The sequence below is a fragment of the Schistocerca americana genome, chromosome 4 (genome assembly GCF_021461395.2).
Source record: "Schistocerca americana isolate TAMUIC-IGC-003095 chromosome 4, iqSchAmer2.1, whole genome shotgun sequence".
In the NCBI taxonomy this organism is placed as follows: domain Eukaryota; kingdom Metazoa; phylum Arthropoda; class Insecta; order Orthoptera; family Acrididae; genus Schistocerca; species Schistocerca americana.
The window spans coordinates 283,925,107-283,949,863 of record NC_060122.1 but is presented as its reverse complement, the minus strand read 5'-3'; the positions used below and the strand labels follow the sequence as shown (position 1 = coordinate 283,949,863).

The window sequence follows — 24,757 nt, the reverse complement described above, 5'->3', positions numbered from 1 at the left end:
CGGCCAGACCCCTCCCCCGCCGTCGACGCTCGCCACGTCATTACTCAACGACGGTGCGGCGATTTGGGGGGGAGGAGTGTTATATCCTAGCCAGTAATGCCACCCGAGCCCGCTGCCAAAAGGTTGGCAGCATCGAAGTCCGGACGCCGTCTGCATAAGCAGCGCCAGCGAGACAGGAAATCGCCGCAAGTCTGCGCGCGCCACCGCTGGCTTCTGGCTTCTTAAGCGCTGGAGTCGCGAGCGCTAGGACAGTTCTGTATTCGCCGCTCAGTTGTATACTCGCCACCTAATTGTGTACTTGCTAGTCAGTTGTGTGTTCATCGGAGCAGAGTTGTTGTTTGTCGTCAGCCGACGCTGACCTAGCCGCTCCGACTCGAACTAGACGGATCTCTGTAGACACGGAGTTCACTACTGTGTTTCTGTATCTTCGTTAATAAAGATAAGTACCGACTTTTATTTAATCAGAGTGTTTGGGTTTTCATCTTTCTGTTCACTGTTCCAGCGGACCGGTCGGCCCGCTATTAAAAGTGTGGCGGTGACTTCGTAAGCCGTTTCTACAGCGAATTGTTTGTCGCTACGAACGCCGCCACAAAACTTCTCTAGGGAGAGAGGCACATGATTAAATTGCACTTTTTCCTTTCCATGAGATCTAGGTGGGTTCACTGAGATCTAGGTGGGGGGGTGGGGGGGGGGGGGAGGGCGTGAACTGGGCCTCAAATTGGTTCCTCATCCACCCTATTCACCAGAATTAATCCAATTTTTTCCTGCTCCCTAACCTGAATCTTTTGCTTCCTGGGAAGACATTTGCACCACATGAGGAAGTGATAGCTGCAGTCAAAGAGTATTTTGCAGAGTTTGACAGAACCTATTTTCCCGATGGGATGAAAAGTCTGACGGATCACTGGACAAAGTATATATACCCAAAGGAGTTGTCTACAAAACAAACATTTTTACCGCTTTTTTGGCAAACTTATCAAACCATCTTCGTATATGATACATGTGAGCTCTAGTGAGAATAATCTTTTTTACCTGTTTATAACTTACGTACATTATTTTTGTCAGTCAAAGCATCTATCATAATATTTCTCAAGGCTTGTCATCCTATTAATTTCATTCTAAAACAGAGAAATATGAGTGGGAGCATAATTTGGAAGATAAATATTTGTTGAAATCACTGTAACTTTCTCTCGTTTAATTTGTTCAATTCATAGCAATTGTCATTTAAGCTATTGGAGACCAAAATTTATTATTAAAGATTTAAATAATTATCTTTGATTGTAGAAATATAGTTAGATTCCTGAACAGCAGTTGTTTTATATAACGTAAAAACACTTGAATGCAAATTGTAAGTAATGTTTTATAGGTATTTCATTCTGGATCCTACCATATTTAAATCGTATTAATTTATCTATTGTCACTATTATAGTTCCTTGATTTTTTTCCCACATATGGAAACATATATTTTTGGTTAAATTTACATTAGTATGAAAACCAGAAACAAGTAAAATAGCTGTAATGATACTAGAATGTTCTGAAAAACAAATACAGAATATGTTACAAGTAGTAGTATAAACGAGCAAGAAAATAATTTGCAGTTTGGCAGTTCAGCAGTTACGAGTTCTGAGTTTACTTTAGTTCATTCGCGCTGAGTCATTTGTTTCATGGTGCTTCGGATATAGTTTCGGTGAAATAGCATATTTGTGCACTTTCGCTGAAAAGTCAATAAATAATCAGAAGAAGGATCACTTGAGTACTCCGTCTATTTATCATCAAGACCCAGACATTAACTATAAGTGGTCAAGTCACTGAATGAATCGAGACCTCGGGCACTGAAGCCAGATATACTGCCATAACACTCTTTACAAGAAAACTTAATTTTACATGCAAATATAGTGTTTAACACAAAACTGCATACAGATATATGTTTTCATCGATGGTATTGTGACTGTGCTGTTGTCCCTCATAAGGGATGTTCAAAACCCTGGTGCAAGTCTTTCAATCTGAAGCCATTTCAGTGACTTGCGTGTCCATAAACACGCTGCTAATCCTACGTGGAATGTGAGCCACGTATCATTCCTGGTGAAGCTTCAAATAATTGAAAAGCGAAGGCTAAGGTTAATACAGACTGAAAAATGTCAGTCTCACCAGAGTTTGGTCCTATGACCTTTACGTTTCCAGGCTTGCAGTTTACCCTAAGCCAAGAATCAGATACAATGCAAAAACAAAATTGAAAAATAAATCAGGAAGAGAAAAATGCCCAACAAGAAAGGCTTACTTAGAAACGCACTCATACGTTATAAGAGTCATCGGCACAATAAATCCCCATCGCGGCATTATGAGCATTGGTCACGAAGTTTCCATAAGAATGGTGCAGGGAGACTCAGTAAAGGTGTCTGAAAAAAAAGTTTTATTATTAGTCTTATGCATCCCTAGGACCTTGCTAACTCCACCTGAACGAGAACGAATAAACGATATTTATGCAGGATCGTCCATTACTAAAACCACTTTGCTCCTCTTGTCTCTCACATTTAATCTTTACTGTTGTTTCGAGCCTACACGTTTATTACAGTCTTTTTTCTTGGGCGAACTCTGAAATTCACATTAGGAAAATATAATTCTTTGTTGTATCACATAATCATTTGGCATTGCATAGGTATTAAGTAATAATAGTTCCCTATGACAGATTTACGTGCTTATCTTCATTCTCTTATAATTCATTTAGTCAAATCGTTTTTTACAACTTCTTCATTTTTTATGAAGATCCATAGACACTATTAAATCTGCTCTGTTTTCCGTTATGTGATATCTAAATGCGGAACGATCTTTTTCATGTGGCATTAAATCAGTTCGGCACAGTGGTTTTTACTTTTCTCCCAGAAATAAACATGTCTTCGACAAGTAATATGACTACGAAGTCTTTCGCGACGGAGTCCTTGCATAAAAAGTTCTCGGTTTACTTGCCGCGTCAGATTTGGATAAAATCCTAAGCTTTCGATGACTACCTCCGTCATCTTCGTCAGAGGTAAAATTGAAAGTTAAACAGAGTGCAATTTTGATGTTTCTTGAGAGCAACATTGTCAAATAAAGGGTTAATATCATATAGTGCATGCGTTTGCTTTAAGCGTAACCGTACTGAAGACACATTCAATTTGGGTTCAATATAACAAAAAAATATAAACACAGTATATTTTTCTATGTAATTGTGTTTCAGTACTTAAAAGACTCTCTCTGTAGATGAAGGAAGGACAAAGGCAAAAGTAAAAAGAGTTTATATTGTAACCTGATAAATTACTTGAAACATGATTCTAAGGTGTTAATTTACACTACTGGCCATTAAAATTGCTACACCAAGAAGAAATGCAGATAAACAAATATATTATACTGGAACTGACATCTGATTACATTTTCACGCAATATGGGTGCACAGATCCTGAGAAATCAGTACCCAGAACAACTACCCCTGCCCGTAATAACGGCCTTGATACGCCTGGGCATTGAGTCGAACAGAGTTTGGATGGCGTGTACAGGTACAGCTGCCCATGCAGCTTCAACACGATACCACAGTTCATCAAGAGTAGTGACTGGCGTATTGTGACGAGCCAGTTGCTCGGCCACCATGGATCAGACGTTTTCAATTGGAGAGAGATCTGGAGAATGTGCTGGCCAGGGCAGCAGTCGGACATTTTCTATGTCCAGAAAGGCCCGTACAGGACCTGCAACATGCGGTCGTGCATTATCCTGCTGAAATGTAGGGTTTCCCAGGGATCGAATGAAAGGTAGAGCCACTAGTCCTAACACATCTGAAATGTAAGGTCCACTGTTCGAAGTGCCGTCAATGCGAACAAGAGGTGACCGAGACATGTAACCTATGACACCCCATACCGTCACGCTGGGTGATACGCCAGTATGGCGATGACGAATACACGCTTCCAATGTGCGTTCACCGCGATGTCGTCAAACACGGATGCGACCATCATTATGTTGTAAACAGAACCTGGGTTCATCCGAAAAATGACGTTATGCCATTCGTGGAGCCAGGTTCGTCGTTGAGTACACCATCGCAGGCGCTCGTCTGTGATGCAGCGTCAAGGGTAACCGCAGCCATGGTCTCCGTGCTGATAATCCATGCTGCTCCAAACGTCGTCGAACTGTTCGTGCAGATGGTTGTTGTCTTGCAAGCGTCCCCATCTGTTGACTCAGGGATCGAGACGTGGCTGCACGATCCGTTACAGCCATGCGGATAAGATGCCTTGCATGGGGGCTTAATTAAATACAAGATTGAAAATATTTTTTAGTTTTTAGTAGCTGTGTCTCGTAATCGGTTGGCCCTGACTAGTATTATTACGCAATCTGACTGCTTAGAACAACAACAAAGAATGAAATGAAAATTTTCGTTAACACAATTAATTAATTAAGTCCCCAGCAACTATAAAACCTACGAAACCAATAAGCACAAGAGTAACTGTTCTGTGTGTGGGAGTGTGACTCAACGTACACATCTGGCACGGTTCTTCTTCAACAAGACAAGAAATTTTAAATGCCATTTATACTGAAGTAACTAAAGGAAATAAAAATACCATAATTACTCAAGAAGACCAGAATTACACTCTAATACAAGAACACAAGCCAGATGCTTTGTTGACTGAACCTGTAATGATGCATTATTTGAAACATGGAAATAATGAAAAAACACGCAATATTTTACCTTCATATATATTGACGAAAAGCACTCCGATCGTTACAATATCTTCATTAGAATAACATCTGCTATCTCTCCCATCAAATAACTGGATAAAACATGGAACAAGCACTCCTTACTACAACATCTCGACAAGCCTTGCCCACTCGCACATCTCAACACGAACTGTCTTCTACGAGCTCTGCCCACGCACTGACTTCTACGAGTTCTTAACAGGCACTCACTACTACGAGCTCTCAACAAGCACTGTGGAGGCGGCTTAATAATACTCTTTGGCGCGATCTCTGGCGCAGTGGCTCAGTGTAGCCACCTTTCATATGCCCCTCCTCCACAGGCCAGAATTTGATGGTATTTTTGCCAGCATTGGTGGTGAAAATACCACCAAATTCGTCCAGAAAAATACAGACAAAAATAAAAGATAATATGAATACTTAAATATCACATAATTAGTTAAAATTTTGGCTTTGCACTGACCTTTCAATAACCTAATATATAAAATACAGTAGGCAATACAAATTCTTTTCATACATGTGGCTTTACATAATAGTTTACACAATACACAAAAAATCAGTTTATGCAAATGTTCACATAAAATGCTTTCAATGATTAGTTAATACAAAAAAAAAAGACACCAACAGGTGACATCTTTTCAGTAGAAGCAGTCCATCAGTGGCACCCAGTAAAGTTTAGCAGGTACACCCAGCAACAAGTCACATTAGTTCAGTAGAAGCAGTCCATCAGTGGCACCCAGTAAAGTTGGGCAGGTGCAGACACCAACAAGTGACTTCATTTCCAAAGAAGTAGCTCCATCTGTGCACCCAGTAATGTTGAGCAGGTGCAGACACCAACAAGTGACTTCATTTCAGTAGAAGCAGTTCCATTAGTGGCACCCAGTAAAGTTTAGCAGGTACACCCAGCAACAAGTCACATTAGTTCAGTAGAATCAGTTCCATTAGTGGCACTCAGCAATGCTGAATAGGTCCAGACACCGGCAAGTGACATCATTTCAGTAGAAACAGTTCTAACAGTGGCACCCAGCAATGTTGAGTAGGTGCAGACAGCAACAAGTGACTTCATTTCCATACAAGTAGTCCATCAGTTGCACCTAGCAATGATGAGTAGGTGCAGAGAGCAGTCCATAATATTCACTATCACTGATCACACTGTTCATCAGCAGAAATTAAACATGTCCTAATGGCACCAATCATGTAGAAAAAGTACAAGTAACAGTCCATAATATTCACTATCACTGATCACACAGTTCATCAGCAGAAATTAATCATTCCTAAGTGTCACACATTATGTTGAAAAAGTGCAGGTAACAGTTCATAATATTTACCATCACTAATCAGACAGTTCAGGCATGAACAATAGTTTGAATACACATACAAATGCTTTTACAATGCTCTTACACTAAACATACAAATTCTAATAAACACACAAATGATATCAGATAATTGTCATATTAACTATTACAAATACTCAAATATCAGTAAACCTATAATATTTATGGGTGTCAGTGCAAGCCACTACAAACAAATAAAATAATATTTACGAGATAGGTGGGTAGGATTAGGAAAGGAAAACACACAAAACACACTCACTCATCTTTCATCCACATTAAGTACTACTGTGTAATTGAATTGTGTTAACTGTGTAAATGCAATTCTGTCAAAATTTGATGTTTATCATGTGTATCAAGTAGTAGTGGCAGCAATGTATAACAGTAAATAATAGTTAGGTCAACGTCATAGTCATCATGTCAAGACCAATGTTTGCCAAGCCAGATCAAATGTACTGTTGTTGAAAAACTGTCAGTGAGCCAAGATATGCAAATACTTCCTCTCTTCAAAAAAAAGTATATACCGCTTAGCGATTTAACAAAGTGTGTGTATAGACTATCTTCCTTCTACTTTAGTGTTCTAGTCTGCTATCTTCATCCTCCTTGTTCCATAAGACCAACAAAAAAAATGCATCTCACTTTGAAAGGTGGCTACACTGAGCCACTGCGCCAGAGATTGCGCCAAAGAGTATTATTAAGCCGCCTCCTCAGTGCCTGTTAAGAACTCGTAGCAGTCAGTGCGTGGGCAGAGCTCGTAGTAGTCAGTGCTTGTTAAGAGCTCTGCCCACGCACTGACTTCTACGAGTTCTTAACAGGCACTGACTACTACGAGCTCTCAACAAGCACTGTGGAGGCGGCTTAATAATATTCTTTGGCGCAATCTCTGGCGCAGTGGCTCAGTGTAGCCACCTTTCAGCCTGTCATCTCGACTGCTAGTGATACGAGGCCGTTGGAATCCAGCATGGCGTTCCGTATTTCCCTCCTGAACCCACCAATTCCGTATTCTGCTAACAGTCATTGGATCTCGACCAACGCGAGCAGCAATGTCGCGATACGATAAACCGCAATCGCGATAGGCTACAATCCGACCTTTATCAAAGTCGGAAACGTGATGGTACGCATTTCTCCTCCTTACACGAGGCATCACAACAACGTTTCACCAGGCAACGCCGGTCAACTGCTGTTTGTGTATGAGAAATCGGTTAGAAACTTTCCTCATGTCAGCACGTTGTGGGTGTCGCCACCGGCGCCAACCTTGTGTGAATGCTCTGAAAAGCTAATCTTTTGCATATCACAGCAGCTTCTTCCTGTCGGTTAAATTTCGAATCTGTAGCACGTCATCTTCTTGGTGTAGGAATTTTAATGGCCAGTAGTATAGTATTTATCAGAAAAATATATACTAAAATTTACTCGTTGGACCTGGCGGGTCTTCCAGGACCGTGATCAACAGTTCGCGTGTTGGCGTGCAGCAGGAATGTCGTGCCCTCTCAGTACTGAGCGAGTGTGCCGGGGCTCTGCTTTCTCACCTCGGAAGCATTACGTGCTACAAAGTGAGCCTTTGTCTCCCACCAGTACTATGAAACGCTTCGTAAAGAGGTTAGTTCCCCTTTCCGGTCACTGTTTTCACTTCCAATATGCAACGTCTCCTAATGTTACTCTTAATGTTTGTTTCTGGAATGTTGACGCTCAGTTCAGTATTGGAAATCGATTCCAAATACCTATGCAGCGGCACCTAGTGCAGGACTCTTAATGATAGTTATATTTATTCTGACAGGTATTATAACTTTCATTTTTGGCATTACGTGTCAGTAACTCAGTCTCGAGTTCGAAAAATGTGCTTTGAGGTAAATGCGGAAATCCTGCTTTGCTTTGATTAGGTAATCTGCTGTTGCCTACCTCCGACTTGTTATGAAGTGTCAGGTGCAAGGGAGATTCGGGTAAGAGTACGCAGTTAAACAAAATTTGGCTATATATTTAATCATTCCTTGTAATCTAAATGTTTATACGCTAATTTGCCATTTAAGCTGCTACATATTAATCATTGCCAAAATAAATGCATTTCTAATCTCAAGAAGGACAATAAGAGCGAGAATACAAAAGCTTTTAACTGCATACTCTTACTTGCACAGGCGTCCTAAACCTTCATGATCCATACAGCCCTCATGCCACCATTCTTTATATTTATCACTTCTCTGTATCCAGTCATCATCAAAACGACATCTGCGCCGTGGGAAAACGTTATTTTCTTCTTTTTTGCAGTATCACTTTTTTGAGGAGCTGTAACAATTGTACATCTACATGTACATTTATACTCCGCAAGCCACTCAATGGTGTGTGGCGGAGGGCACTTTACGTGCCACTGTCATTACCTCCCTTTCCTGTTCCAGTCGCGTAGGGTTCGCGGGAAGAACGACTGCCGGAAAGCCTCCGTAAGCGCTCGAATCTCTCTAGTTTTACATTCGTGATCTCCTCGGGAGGTATAAGTAGGGGCAAGCAATATATTCGATACCTCATCCAGAAACGCACCCTCTCGAAACCTGGACAGCAAGCTACACCGCGATGCAGAGCGCCTCTCTTGTAGAGTCTGCCACTTGAGTTTGCTGAACATCTCCGTAACGCTATCACGCTTACCAAATAACCTTGTGGCGAAACGCGCCGCTCTTCTTTGGATCTTCTCTATCTCCTCTGTCAACCCGACCTGGTACGGATCCCACACTGATGAGCAATACTCAAGTATAGGTAGAACGAGTGTTTTGTAAGCGATCTCCTTTGTTGATGGACTACATTTTCTAAGGACTCTCCCAATGAATCTCAACCTGGCACCCACCTTACCAACAATTAATTTTATATGATCATTCCACTTCAAATCGTTTGTACGCATACTTCCAGATATTTTACAGAAGTAACTGCTACCAGTGTTTGTTCCGCTATCATATAATCATACAATAGAGGATCCTTCTTTCTATGTATTAGCAATACATTACATTTGTCTATCTTAAGGGTCAGTTGCCACTCCCTGCACCACGTGCCTATCCACTGCAGATCATCCTGCATTTCGCTGCAGTTTTCTAATGCTGCAACTTCTCTGTATACTACAGCATCATCTGCGAAAAGCCGCATGGAACTTCCGACACTATCTACTAGGTCATTTATATGTATTGTGAAAAGCAATGGTCCCATAACACTCCCCTGTGGCACGCCAGAGGTTACTTTAACGTCTGTAGACGTCTCTCCATTGAGAACAACATGCTGTGTTCTGTTTGCTAAAAACTCTTCAATCCAGCCACACAGCTGGTCTGATATTCCGTAGGCTCTTACTTCGCTTATCAGGCGACAGTGCGGAACTGTATCGAACGCCTTCCGGAAGTCAAGGAAAATGGCATCTACCTGGGAGCCTGTATCTAATATTTTCTGGGTCTCATGAACAAATAAAGCGAGTTGGGTCTCACACGATCGCTGTTTCCGGAATCCATGTTGATTTCTACAGAATAGATTTTAGGTTTCCAGAAATGACATGATAAGCGAGCAAAAAACATGTTATAAAATTCTACAACAGACCGATGTCAGAGATATAGGCCTATAGTTTTGCGCATCTGCTCGACGACCCTTCTTGAAGACTGGAACTACCTGTGCTCTTTTCCAATCATTTGGAACCTTCCGTTCCTCTAGAAACTTGCGGTATACGGCTGTTAGAAGGGGGGCAAGTTCTTATGGCAGCGGGCAGATATCAGAAATGGCCATGTGCACTTGCATGCTTCCGGCACCAAATTCTAGTACTCCAGTACTCTGGTTGGAGATCAGACTGTGGTATCAGTTGGTGTAAAGAAATGCCTCTAATTTTTGGCGTCATGTCAGAATAGAGGAGATTGTTTTGCCTGTTTTTTGGTGGGAAATATTGCACGTTTATAAGATTATCGAGGAGAAATCCTGTCATCCACAATTGGTCGTTTTGAGTTTTGACGCACTTGATGTGGTGCAATTTTTCGGGGTTGTGCACTGAACGCAAGATTTAGTACAGACTGTAGTTCTGATGGAGCGTTTGTTAATGCCAAGAATGTAGGGGAAAGCAGTACCACACAGCAACTCCCCAACTTAAGTTTCTATGCAGTACCCAAATGATTACACGACTGTGTTCTTAATGGACTGGTTGACACCTGTATTGCACAACCGATCTCATTTGAAAGCTAACTGAAATAATAGATTAGTTATGTGGAGTGTGAATATCTATGCCTGTGTGTTGTACTTTGCTCTGTGAGAGTACTGGCTATTCTTCATGTTTCAATTTTCCTGTTAACACATATCGATTAAAGAAGTATGACGTTAGACTAAATTGGGACTACTCTATCAAATGGGTACGTAAAACAATACAACAAAATCATTTTGTTGAGAACAGAAAGCAAACTGCCGCTTTCAGTCGATACTGGGCGTTGCATGAAAGACATGATGAGCAGCAGTTGTTTTAGTTCAGACGAGCTACAAACTGCAAAAACGAAATTGAAAATATCTACGGAACATAAGAGAAAATACAACTGAAACTTTTAGGAGTGACGCCCATATCTCCGATTAGTACAATTGTGCAAGTCGTTGGATGTCGGCATTCATATCTGTGGAATATGACATCATGGGAAAAAAATACAATTTCTCCTGCATGATAAGGACAGTGTGACAGCGAGAGAAATATTGGGAAGCACTGGCAAGCATGTCGAGGAGATTATAAAAACCTAGTACAGTTGGAAAATAATCTGTATGTGTCTGTGCATAAAAAACGAGCTACAATATCTAAGCTTGAGGCTCAAGGACTGTAGACGCTGATGTGTTTAATTAATGTGTAGACATTCTCTTTATGTACACACGCAGTATAACAATAGAATGCGACGGTATGGCGCGCGGACTGCCCACGCTCAGTCTTCTGTTAGAGTATGATGACTTTTAGTTCATCGTACAGCCGACATAGAATGGTTAGTGTACAGGTCTTGCTACGGAAAACATATCAGGGTGATGGACTGTTAATAAACTCTCATTTCTGGAAATCCTCGACGAGTAATAGGTGAGCTGCCCGCCCGGTTGGCCGTGCGGTCTAACGCACGGCTTTCCGGGCAGGAAGGAGCGCCTGATCCCTGGCACGAATCCGCCCGGCGGATTTGTGTCGAGGTTCGCTGAACCGGCCTGTCTGTGGATGGTTTTTAGGCGGTTTTCCATCTGTCTCGGCGAATGCGGGCTGGTTCCCCTTATTCCGCCTCAGTTACACTATGTCGGCGATTGCTGCGCAGACAAGTTCTCCACGTACGCGTACACCACCATTATTCTACCACGCAAACGTAGGGGTTACATTCGTCTGGTGTGAGACGTTCCCTGGGGGGTCCACCGGGGCCCAAACTGCACAATAACCCTGGGTTCGGTGTGGGGCGGTGGAAGGGTGAAGTGGACTGCGGTCGTCATCTTGGGGATGCGGACCACTGCGGCTGCAGCGGGGACGGAGCCTCTCTGTCGTTTCTAGGTCCCCGGTTAACATACTATACAATACAATAGGTGAGTTACAAAATTATTATTACAGTGTTCTTAAGACTGATATTGTCGCACAGGATTAGCCGAGCTGTCTAAGGCGCTGTAGTCATGGACTGCAACTGCTGTGTTCGGATGCAGGCTGAGTTGGCATCCCTTTGCTCCCAGCTTCAGGCAGTGTTGGCTTCAGTCACACAGCTTGAGGCTGTTGCCAATGGGCATCACTGTGGGGGTCCAGATGGGGGTTTGTCGAGGACGGCCAGCTCGTCCCATGCATCCCCCGATCGGACTACGACTGTGGCTGCCCAGGATACTGCCCACATTGAGGCTGATCCCTCACCTGTGGTAGAGTGGGAGGTCGTCTCGAGGTGTGGCAGGGTGCGAAAGACATTCCGGAGGGCTGAAAGGAAGGCCTCTCCAGTTTGTCTGACGAACCGGTTTCAGGCTCTGTCCCAGGCTGATACTGATCTTCGGCCGGACATGGCTGCTTGTCATGTTCCAGAGGTTGCCCCTCAGTCTGCAAGATCCGGGCGGTCGGAGAGAGTGGGCTTACTGGTAGTTGGGACCTCCAACGTCAGGCGCGTAATGGGGGCCCATAGGGATATGCCAGCAAGAGAGGGGAAGAAAACCAATGTGCACTCCGTGTGCATACCGGGAGGAGTCATTCCAGATGTGGAAAGGGTCCTTCCGGATGCCATGAAGGGTACAGGGTGCACCCATCTGCAGGTGGTCGCTCATGTCGGCACCAATGATGTGTGTCGCTATGGATCGGAGCAAATCCTCTTCTGGCTTCCGGCGGCTATCTGATTTGGTGAAGACTGCCAGTCTCGCTAGCGGGATGAAAGCAGAGCTCACCATCTGCAGCATCGTCGACAGGACTGACTGCGGACCTTTGGTACAGAGCCGAGTGGAGGGTCTGAATCAGAGGCTGAGACGGTTCTGCGAGCGTGTGGGCCTCAGATTCCTCGACTTGCGCCATAGGGTGGTGGGGTTTCGGGTTCCGCTGGATAGGTCAGGAGTCCACTACACGCAGCAAGCGGCTACACGGGTAGCAGGGGTTGTGTGGCGTGGACTGGGCGGTTTTTTAGGTTAGATGGCCTCGGGCAAGTACAGAAAGGGCAACAGCCTCAAAGGGTGCGGGGCAAAGTCAGGACATGCGGGGACCAAACAGCAATCGGTATTGTAATTGTATACTGTCGAAGCTGCATTGGTAAAGTACCGGAACTTCAAGCGCTGATAGAAAGCACCGAAGCTGAAATCGTTATAGGTACAGAAAGCTGGCTGAAGCCAGAGATAAATTCTGCCGAAATTTTTACAAAGGCACAGACGGTGTTTAGAAAGGATAGATTGCATGCAACCGGTGGTAGCGTGTTTGTCGCTGTTAGTAGTAGTTTATCCTGTAGTGAAGTAGAAGTGGATTGTTCCTGTGAATTATTATGCGTGGAGGTTACACTCAACAACCGAGCTAGGTTAATAGTTGGCTCCTTTTACCGACCTCTCGACTCAGCAGCATTAGTGGCAGAACAACTGAGAGAAAATTTGGAATACATTTCACATAAATTTTCTCAGCATGTTATATCTTAGATGGAGATTTCAATTTACCAGAAATAGACTGGGACACTCAGATGTTTAGGACGGGTGGTAGGGACAGAGCATAGAGTGACATTATACTGAGTGCACTATCCGAAAATTACCTCGAGCAATTAAACAGAGAACCGATTCGTGGAGATAACATCTTGGACCTACTGATAACAAACAGACCCGAACTTTTCGACTCTGTAAGTGCAGAACAGGGAATCAGTGATCATAAGGCCGTTGCAGCATCCCTGAATATGGAAGTTAATAGGAATATAAAAAAAGGGAGGAAGGTTTATCTGTTTAGCAAGAGTAATAGAAGGCAGATTTCAGACTACCTAACAGATCAAAACGAAAATTTCTGTTCCGACACTGACAATGTTGAGTGTTTATGGAAAAAGTTCAAGGCAATCGTAAAATGCGTTTTAGACAGGTACGTGCCGAGTAAAACTGTGAGGGACGGGAAAAACCCACTGTGGTTCAACAACAAAGTTAGGAAACTACTGCGAAAGCAAAGAGAGCTTCACTCCAAGTTTAAACGCAGCCAAAACCTCTCAGACAAACAGAAGCTAAACAATGTCAAAGTCAGCGTAACGAGGGCTATGCGTGAAGCGTTCAGTGAATTCGAAAGTAAAATTCTATGTACCGACTTGACAGAAAATCCTAGGAAGTTCTGGTCTTACGTTAAATCAGTAAGTGGCTCGAAATAGCATATCCAGACACTCCGGGATGATGATGGCATTGAAACAGAGGATGACACGCGTAAAGCTGAAATACTAAACACCTTTTTCCAAAGCTGTTTCACAGAGGAAGACCGCACTGCAGTTCCTTCTCTAAATCCTCGCACAAACGAAAAAATGGCTGACATCGAAATAAGTATCCAAGGAATAGAAAAGCAACTGGAATCACTCAACAGAGGAAAGTCCGCTGGACCTGACGGGATACCAATTCGATTCTACACAGAGTACACGAAAGAACTTGCCCCCCTTCTAACAGCCGTGTACCGCAAGTCTCTAGAGGAACGGAAGGTTCCAAATGATTGGAAAAAAGCACAGGTAGTCCCAGTCTTCAAGATGGGTCGTCGAGCAGATGCGCAAAACTATAGACCTATATCTCTGACGTCGATCTGTTGTAGAATTTTAGAACATGTTGTTTTTGGAAACACAGAATCTACTCTGTAGGGATCAACATGGATTCCGGAAACAGCGATCGTGTGAGACCCAACTCGCTTTATTTGTTCATGAGACCCAGTGGACATGGACTATGTAGCTGCTGTCATGAGAGGCTCGCGCGATTACAGAAACGATGACACACAGGACTCTTCCTTGATTTTTTTTTAATAAAATGCGTGGGGTGCTCTGAAACGAAGAGTTGTTTTTGTTTGCAAAAGGGTCATAAATCAGTAGGGTAGAAACTACCATCCCTCCATACTCATAGATTCCACACAATTTGGGTTAGTCATGGTATAAAAATTCACCGTAGATATTCGTTAATTTTATTCTGAATTCATACAGTGGTATGGAAACATTTGATAACACACTCTCAAAATAAAGCTTAACTTCAAGGACTCGTCGCACGTGGTGGCCAAGAGAATGAAAGAAAATTCGTGTATCACAAAGCTTGGCAAAACTCAATCTGTAACTGTGAGTATATGTAAAACGTAAACGCTCAAGGATTAGGCTTTAGGCCTGTTCTGACTGGCTGGTTGCTGCCTACCAGCCAGCGAGAGGAGCAATCTATGATTCTGGGATATATCACCAGTATGTCTCCGATTTCTCCAGCTGTCATTGCCAGTAGACAAATCCTGATAATGTGGTTGCTTCTTTATTCAAGCAGCTCCTCATTTCGCCTCACCAGTCTGAGAGAACTCCATTCTAGACATCTCTGTCTCAGAAAAATATCTGAGGAGGAACTTGGTTATTGAACCCTGATCATTCCGTACCACAGTAATGTTAACCATTTTGGTTGGATTGGATTAGATTAGTTTTACTTTCATCATTCCAATTGATCCGTAGTGAGGAGGTCCTCCAGGATGTAGAACATGTCAGAAGAACAACAATACATGACAAATATTTACAACTAAAACAAATAAACTAATGTACCATTCCACAGGTCCCAAGTGGAATGATCGTTATTTTTTAATGAACACTATATGAAACAAATACTAATGCACTGAATTTAAATTAAAAAAAGTTTTTTTATTTATTTATAAGGTAATAAACGTGTAATACAACTACTACAATACTTATTTACAATGAACACATTACTGCACAGAAATGGTGCAGATGTTATATATATATATATATATATATATATATATATATATATATATATATATAGGGTGAGTCACCTAACATTACCGCTGGATATATTTCGTAAACCACATCAAATACTGACGAACCGATTCCACAGACCGAACGTGAGGAGAGGGGCTAGTGTAATTGGTTAATACAAACTATACAAAAATACACGGAAGTATGTTTTTTAACACAAATCTACGTTTTTTAAAATGGAACCCCGTTAGTTTTGTTAGCACATCTGAACATATAAACAAATACGTAATCAGTGCCGTTTGTTGCATTGTAAAATGTTAATTACATCCGGAGATATTGTAACCTAAAGTTGACGCTTGAGTACCACTCCTCCGCTGTTCGATCGTGTGTATCGGAGAGCACCGAATTACGTAGGGATCCAAAGGGAACGGTGATGGACCTTAGGTACAGAAGAGACTGGAACAGCACATTACGTCCACATGCTAACACCTTTTTATTGGTCTTTTTCACTGACGCACATGTACATTACCATGAGGGCTGAGGTACACGTACACACGTGGTTTCCGTTTTCAATTACGAAGTGGAATAGAGTGTGTCCCGACATGTCAGGCCAATAGATGTTCAATGTGGTGGCCATCATTTGCTGCACACAATTGCAATCTCTGGCGTAATGAATATCGTACACGCCGCAGTACATCTGGTGTAATGTCGCCGCAGGCTGCCACAATACGTTGTTTCATATCCTCTGGGGTTGTAGGCACATCACGGTACACATTCTCCTTTAACATACCCCACAGAAAGAAGTCCAGAGGTGTAAGATCAGGAGAACGGGCTGGCCAATTTATGCGTCCTCCACGTCCTATGAAACGCCCGTCGAACATCCTGTCAAGGGTCAGCCTAGTGTTAATTGCGGTATGTGCAGGTGCACCATCATGCTGATACCACATACGTCGACGCGTTTCCAGTGGGACATTTTCGAGCAACGTTGGCAGATCATTCTGTAGAAACGCGATGTATGTTGCAGCAGTTTGGGCCCCTACAATGAAGTGAGGACCAATGAGGTGGTCGCCAACTATTCCGCACCATACATTTACAGTCCACGGTCGCTGTCGCTCTACCTGTCTGAGCCAGCGAGGATTGTCCACGGACCAGTAATGCATGTTCCGTAGATTCACTGCCTCGTGGTTTGTGAAACCCGCTTCATCGGTAAACGGGTAGAACTGCAACGCATTCTCTGTTAATGCCCATTGACAGAATTGCACTCGATGATTAAAGTCATCACCATGTAATTGCTGATGTAGCGACACATGAAACGGGTGAAAGCGGTGGCGATGCAGTATGCGCATGACACTACTTTGACCCAGTCCACCGGCTCTCGCAATGTCCCGTGTACTCATGTGTGGGTTCATGGCAACAGCAGCTAACACACCAACTGCACCCGCTTCTCCTGTGACGGGCCTGTTACGGACCCGTTTGCGTGCTACGACCATACCTGTTGCACACAGTTGGCGGTAGATGTTTTGCAATGTGCGGCACGTTGGATGCTCTCTGTCCAGGTACCGTTCTGCATACACCCTGCAGGCTTCAGCTGCATTTCGTCGGCACTCGCCATAGATGAGTATCATCTCCGCCTTTTCAGAGTTCGAATACACCATGGTCACAGTTCCTACAACACTACACTATCACAGACGTCTGGTAACACGGTGTACTACAGTTGGTCTGCGTGCAGAGACGAATGCAGAATAACAATAGCAGTAAGCGCTACATGCGGACACTGCCACAGGTAGACCAAACCACAACAGTGCACTACAGCCAAACTCGTAAACACGGTCGTCATCGTAAACCTGTCCCTGCAGATGCTGCTCGCCGACCGTGGCCCGTGTTTGTTTCAGCACGCAACTGAACGTCGGAGGTTTCAAGCGTCAACTTTAGGTTACAATATCTCCGGATGTAATTAACATTTTACAATGCAACAAGCGGCACTGATTACGTATTTGTTTATATGTTCAGATGTGCTAACAAAACTAACGTGGTTCCATTTAAAAAAACGTAGGGTGTGTGTTAAAAAACATACTTCCGTGCATTTTTGTATGGTTTGTATTAAACAATTACACTAGCCCCTCTCCTCACGTTCGGTCTGTGGAATCGGTTCGTCAGTATTTGATGTGGTTTACGAAATATATCCGGTGACTCACCCTGTATATATATATATATATATATACAGGCTTCTCTTAAACTGAATTTCATTGGTTGCTAAGCTTTTTATGGCTGCTGGCAAGTTATTGAAAGTGTGTTCCTGAATAATGCACACCTTTTTGTACAAGACTATGTGACTTTAAATCCTTGTGGAGACAGTTGTGAGTATACTTGTTATTAAGCCTTTCACAGGTGCATTTTTTGTAGTGACTCACGGAAAATCATTTTCTTGTCGTATTAGATTTGTGATTGATTGACTGTATTTAAGTTTTTTGAAAGTTAAGGCCAAAATCTATGACGATAAGTATTCTTCCCATGGTTTTTTTTTGTGAACTGTTACTGTTTACGATTACACAAATTTCGAAAGTCCATTGATGAACTAAAACATTTCAAGAAGCCAACTCATTATGCGCCAGATTAGAAAATCTGGCGGTATCTGCTTGTTTCCACTAGTATGGGATACTGTAGAAACGAAGCAATGGGTTCTGACTTAGGAAGGGACAACATTAGTAACCTAATTATAAACAGAAACTGATTGTTGTAGCAGCGTTTATAAACCTGGTACAACGCCCTCTCACAAGCTGTCAGGCGCATTGAGAGGTAGTAAGACATTCCCACAAACCTAAGTAGCAGAGGTATTGGGGTTCTGGAACAGGTAATGATCTAATCTCAACGTTACCGCCCAGGCCTCTTGAGCAATTGTGTATGGTATATACAAGATCAGGATGTCATCTGATGCCAATCAGAAGTCAAGACAAGCATCTCCAAGCTCACCTACCCACTATTCCAGTACAAGGCACAATATCAGGAACACCCTCCTCCCACTGATCTAGGTCAATACGCTGACTTGAAAATGGCGCGAAATCAACTCCTCCGTCTCATTCCCACTTCTCTCTTTAGGCCAATTGTGTGGCCCTTGTTATTGGAGGTCTGTGCACTGTAGTGGAAAAATCATCAGAGAGGTCAGCCACCATCCCCCACATAGCAAAAAGTAACTGCACAGTGGAATGTAAGTATTATTAACCACATCCCCTTATTACTGTAATAGCGTGGTAAAAAAAATTCAATTTTCTGTAAACACTCAACATATGATCATCTCTCATTGCTGTTTACAAGTTTGGAGCAATTTGTTGTACTTTTTGACCAATTCTTGCTCACTTTTCATGATCTCAACACAAAGACACACGAAAACATGAGACTGAACAATTACTACAGTACATTATTTCAACATATATATTATTACTACATACCAAATATATGAATAAATTGTGCCTGCTTATTAATGACTGACATGTCAGAAACAATGCCAGTTTTTGCGGGTACTCCAATGTATGACCATCTTTCATTACTTTTTATAATTTTTGATTGATTTGTTACATTTTTTGACAGACTGTATCCCACTTTTCAAGAGACTCAGCTCGAAATTTTTAACAATTACCGCAGTCTGATATTTTTACAAATACAGCGAGATCTCACATTAAATAATTACCATAGTGCGATTTTTAACAAACACAATGCTATCCCATGTTAAACAAATAGTGCACTGGAAAAAATATGTCCACGATTTCACTATAAGTAACTTAGCTCTACATTGTTAGAGGGCTAAAAACGTTGACATCACTAACAGAATGCCTTAGAGGAGTCGGACCTGGAAGACTATGGTAGACTTGCAAACAACGGTGGGAAGAGCAGAGTAGCAACATTCTACAGAGAAGTGGTTTACCTTGAAAAAAACATGTAAAAGATATCAGAAAACTGCACTGTAAACACATTGCCGCAGTTGAGTTCTTAGCCCCACCAGAATCATTAGATAGAAATGGTAGAGAAATAAGCTTTATTTTCCATTATCTGTTTCATAAGTGAGCGTGGCCCCTGAGCTGTCTGACTAAACAACACTGCTAGAGTCGCGATCCTCCTGCCACAATGCTAGTTATGCTACTGGAGTGACAACAATGGGGGAACAGCTACTCTCTGTCACACAGGTGAAAGTGTCTCACACACCTCACGGAGTTAACACTACTGGAGACAGAAAGTGAGATGACCTCTCGGGCACTCTTTTAATCACAAAGGCAGTGGCCACAAACTTGCCACATAGTTGACCTAAAACACTAGTGGAGAGTGTAAGTGAGACGAAGAATGGTCACTTGAGCCTTATCTGTCGCACCAGCCACCAACTGTTAAAAGAAATCGCTCACATATGGTAAATAACTGCTGGAAAGCTACAACTTGTGCGTTGGCCACTCCAGCCAGCAACGGCCATAAGCATCCCACACACTTGAGATAAGAGAGAATGCTAGCATTGACATGCGGGCAGCATTGGTATCAGCAGAGACCTCGATAAGACTGACAGGCAGAACCTTACAGATTTTGGACACAGAATGCAAGTTATATTAACTGCTCTAATATTTTTTATTGCATGTCTATAAAATTCCTGAGAATATTGCCAGTAATGAGTTATTATTAACATTCAGCCACCTTTACATGATACTACTGCCAGAAAAGTTATCTTCTACAGAAGCCGTTTTTGTCTTGGCTGTAATATACAATAAAAATCATCATTCTTTGGCGGCAGACACTACGTGATCAAAAGTATCTGGACACCTAACTCTGCATTAGTGATCGGAAATACAACGTGTCCCTCCTAAGAGCCATAAGAAGGACAGTCTCAGTGTTTGCAATTGTAGGTGAAATCAGCCAAGCAAATACTGCTCATTGAATCTTAAATCTGATCCCAATTGTCACAGAAAATGTTAGCCTGTGTCTCTTACAAACAAAATGTTTTTATAGAAGTATTTTACGTCATCATTCGAAATCCGTTTCATCGATCTGTGTTAATAGGAACATTAAAAACATGAAGAATAACCAGCACTCCAACATAGAAAAGCGCTAAAGTATCCATATCAGCTCCCAAACCCATCCTTCTTATATACAGGGTGGTCCATTGATCGTGACCGGGCCAAATATCTCACGAAATAAGCGTCAAATGAAAAAACTACAAAGCACGAAACTTGTCTAGCTTGAAAGGGGAAACCAGATGGCGCTATGGTTGACCCGCTTGATGGCGCTGCCATAGGTCAAACGGATATCAATTGCTTTTTAAAAAATAGGAACCCATATTTTTTATTACATATTCGTGTAGTACGCAAAAAAATAAGAATGTTTTAGTTGGACCACCTTTTTTCGCTTTGTGATAGATGGCGCTGTAATAGTCACAAACATATGGCTCACAATTTTGGACGAACAGTTGGTAACAGGCAGGTTTTTTAAATTAAAATACAGAACGTAGGTACGTTTGAACATTTTATTTCGGTTGTTCCAATGTGATACATGTACCTTTGTGAACTTATCATTTCTGAGAACGCATGCTGTTAGAGCGCGATTACCTGTAAATACCACATTAATGCAATAAATGCTCAAAATGATGTCCGTCAACCCCAGTGCATTTGGCAATACGTGTAACGACATTCCTCTCAACAGCGAGTAGTTCGCCTTCCGTAATGTTCGCACGTGCACTGACAATGCGCTGACGCATGTTGTCAGGAGTTGTCGGTGGATCACGGTAGCAAATATCCTTCAGCTTTCCCCACAGAAAGAAATCCGGGGACGTCAGATCCGGTGAACGTGCCGGCCAATCCACCTGTCATGAAATATACTATTCAATACCACTTCAACCGCACGCGAGCTATGTGTCGGACATCCATCATGTTGGAAGTACATCGCCATTCCGTCATGCAGTGAAACATCTTGTAGTAACATCGGTAGAACATTACATAGGAAATCAGCATACAATGTACCATTTAGATTGCCATCGATAAAATGGGGGCCAGTTATCCTTCGTCCCATAATGCCCGCCGGCCGAAGTGGCCGTGCGGTTCTAGGCGCTGCAGTCTGGAACCGCGAGACCGCTACGGTCGCAGGTTCGAATCCTGCCTCGGGCATGGATGTGTATGATGTCCTTAGGTTAGTTAGGTTTAAGTAGTTCTAAGTTCTAGGGGACTAATGACCTCAGAAGTTGAGTCCCATAGTGCTCAGAACCATTTGAACCATAATGCCGCACCGCACATTAACCCGGCAAGGTCGCTGATGTTCCACTTGTCGCAGCCATCGTGGATTTTCCGTTGCCCAATAGTGCATAATATGCCGGTTTACGTTACCGCTGTTGGTGAATGACGCGTCGTCGCTAAATAGAACGCGTGCAAAAAATCTGTCACCGTCCCGTAATTTCTCTTGTGCCCAGTGGCAGAGCTGTACACGACGTTCAAAGTCGTCGCCACGCAATTCCTGACGCATAGAAACATGGTACGGGTGCAATCGATGTTGATGTAGCATTCTCAACAACGACGTTCTTGAGATTACCGATTCTCGCGCAATTTGTCTGCTACTGATGTGCGGATTAGCCGTGACAGCAGCTAAAACACCTACTTGGGCATCATTATTCGTTGCAGGTCGTGGTTGACGTTTCACATGTGGCTGAACACTTCCTGTTTCCTTAAATAACGTAACTATCCGGCGAACGGTCCGGACACTTGGATGATGTCGTCCAGGATACCGAGCAGCATACATAGCACACGCCCGTTGGGCATTTTGATCACAATAGCCATACATCAACACGATATCATCGACCTTTCCCGCAATTGGTAAACGGTCCATTTTAACACGGGTAATGTATCACGAAGCAAATACAGTCCGTACTGGCGGAATGTTACGTGATATCACGTACTTGTATGTTTGTGACTATTACAGCGCCATCTAACACAAAGCAAAAAAAGTGGTCCAACTAAAACACTCATATTTCTTTACGTACTACACGAATATGTAATAAAAATGGCGGTTCCTATTTTAAAAAAACGCAGTTGATATCCGTTTGACCTATGGCAGCGCCATCTAGCGGGCCAATCATAGCGCCATCTGGTTTCCCTCTTCAAGCTAGACGAGTTTCGTTCTTTACAGTTTTTGATGCTTATTTCGTGAGATATTTGGCCCGGTCACTATCAAGGGACCACCCTGTATATCAAACCCCCCCCCCCCAACCCCCACATGTATTCCTTGCTTACAGCCTTCACATTTCTTAGTATAACATCTTACTCTCTTGTAGCTGCTTGATGTTATGGCTGCCAGCGTTTTGTGTGAAGTTTTTAGGTATCAGATACCCTCCACTATGTACACGATGGGTGCACTGTAGGACAATTGCCAGATTGTGGTGTATCAGTTGTGGAGGCAGATGAACAGGTCTTCAGATCAATTATCAAACAAGTCTTGCTGCTGAACCTTTAATTATGCATTGCTTTGTTTACTCTTATGTCACACATTATCCTTCTCATCAAGGAAAAATGCTATTTTTATCATAATGTCGTGTTTCACGCAGACGAGCTAATCACCTGCACTTGGCTCTAAGAACTGATGTTCTGCTATTCTTTAACGTTACCATCCAAAAGTCGCATTTAAATCTCCATAAACAGGAGGCTTTTTAGGTTTTTTTCTTTTGACGGGTTAGCGAATAAGAAAGCAAATATTTGGGTACAAAACCTTCATTAATCTTTGCATACACATGTACATACAGAGAACAACTCTCTCTTTATGTTTTCTTGGTGTAGTTTTAATACCATCCACCTTAATTATTAACCTATAATTTAAATCTAAATCCGATTCATCTAATTCTTTCTTCAACCACTACTTTGACAAATATAAAGAATTCTAATTGTATCTTCGAGGGTCATTTTTAAAATAACAACCGATAGCGCATCGTGTCGGCGCATTCTGTCACCTGACATTCTTCCACTGTCGGCTAATCATGGCCAGTCTCTCACTACGCCGCCATTACAAAAATGGTTCAAATGGCTCTGAGCACTATGGGACTCAACATCTGAGGTCATTAGTCCCCTAGAACTTAGAACTAGTTAAACCTAACTAACCTAAGTACATCACACACATCCATACCCGAGGCAGGATTCGAACCTGCGACCGTAGCGGTCTCGCGGTTCCAGACGCCGCCATTACGTTTCATGTCTCTGCCGGTGTTGGTTGTATGATCATACTGCTTCGTTTGTCGCCATGTCAATCAGTAACTTTGCGCTCGCTTATTCGGTTCTTTAATGCAAAACATGTTCGTCATCTTGATATTCACTGGCAGCTTGTTGAAGCTTATGGCGCAGGTGTAATGAATGATGGCACTGTGTATAAATGGTGTATGCTGATTAATGAAGAAAGGACAAATGTTCATGGTGAAGAACAATCTGGATGACCTACTGTCTTGAGTGAAGACTTGACATAAAAAGTTGATGGGGCAGTTCGTCAAAACAGGCGCTTCACTATTGACGAGTTTCATCTGAAATTTTCATGAGTTTCAAGATCAGTAATTTTTGACATTTTTACTAACAAACTTCACTACAAAAAATGTGTGCGAGATGGATGCCGAAAATTTTGACAGAAGAACATAAAACAAAGTGAATGACACATTCTTTGTCCGTTTTGGAGCGCTATCACAAGGATGGCGACGAGTTCTTGACTCACATTCTGACGTGATAAGACTTGGACTGCTCACTACACTCCAGAGAATAAACGTCAATGCAGTGGTGGGATCATTCGAACTCCCCAGCGAAACTACGAAAATTCAAACAAGAACCTTCAGCACGGAAAATCATGGCCACCGTTCTTTGGGGTAGGAAAGGCATTTTCTATTACGACTTTTTGCCAGGAGGAATGACAATAAATGCTGAGAGGTACTGTGGAACATTATTAAAGATCAGGTACACTATTCAGAATCGTCGATGCGGACTGCTCTCTAGCGGCTGTGCTGTGTCAGAACGCACGGGTTACGTTCGCCCTTACTAGTGCTGAGTATCCTAACCAATAACTTAATTATAACACCTGGTAGTTACTGTAAATATACGTGTACGATGTGTTAAGAAAACAAAAATATGTTGTAGATGATCCGAGAGCGTCAAAGAAAGAAAAAAAGAAAAACTACAGGTGGTGAGCATGTGCGACGTCAGCAATGCACCAACTCGCCATCGCTGGGTCCATAGATTTTGCCTGAGCGATGCGGAGCAGCCGGCCACTGTCTCAGATGACCGACAGCATCAATGAGTAATTAATTGTCAAAAGTTGGCGTGGCACTGCGTGTTTCTTCGTAAAAATGGTTCCTATAGTATGACGTAAAGAGTTAATTAA

The 24,757-nt window shown here is 42.6% G+C and overlaps 1 protein-coding gene across 1 annotated transcript in view; it reads left to right on the top strand.

Moving 5' to 3' along the window:
• LOC124613414 (pistil-specific extensin-like protein) overlaps window positions 1-24,757 on the top strand; it is a 67,896-nt gene that overhangs the window by 29,525 nt on the left and 13,614 nt on the right. The window lies entirely within an intron of this gene.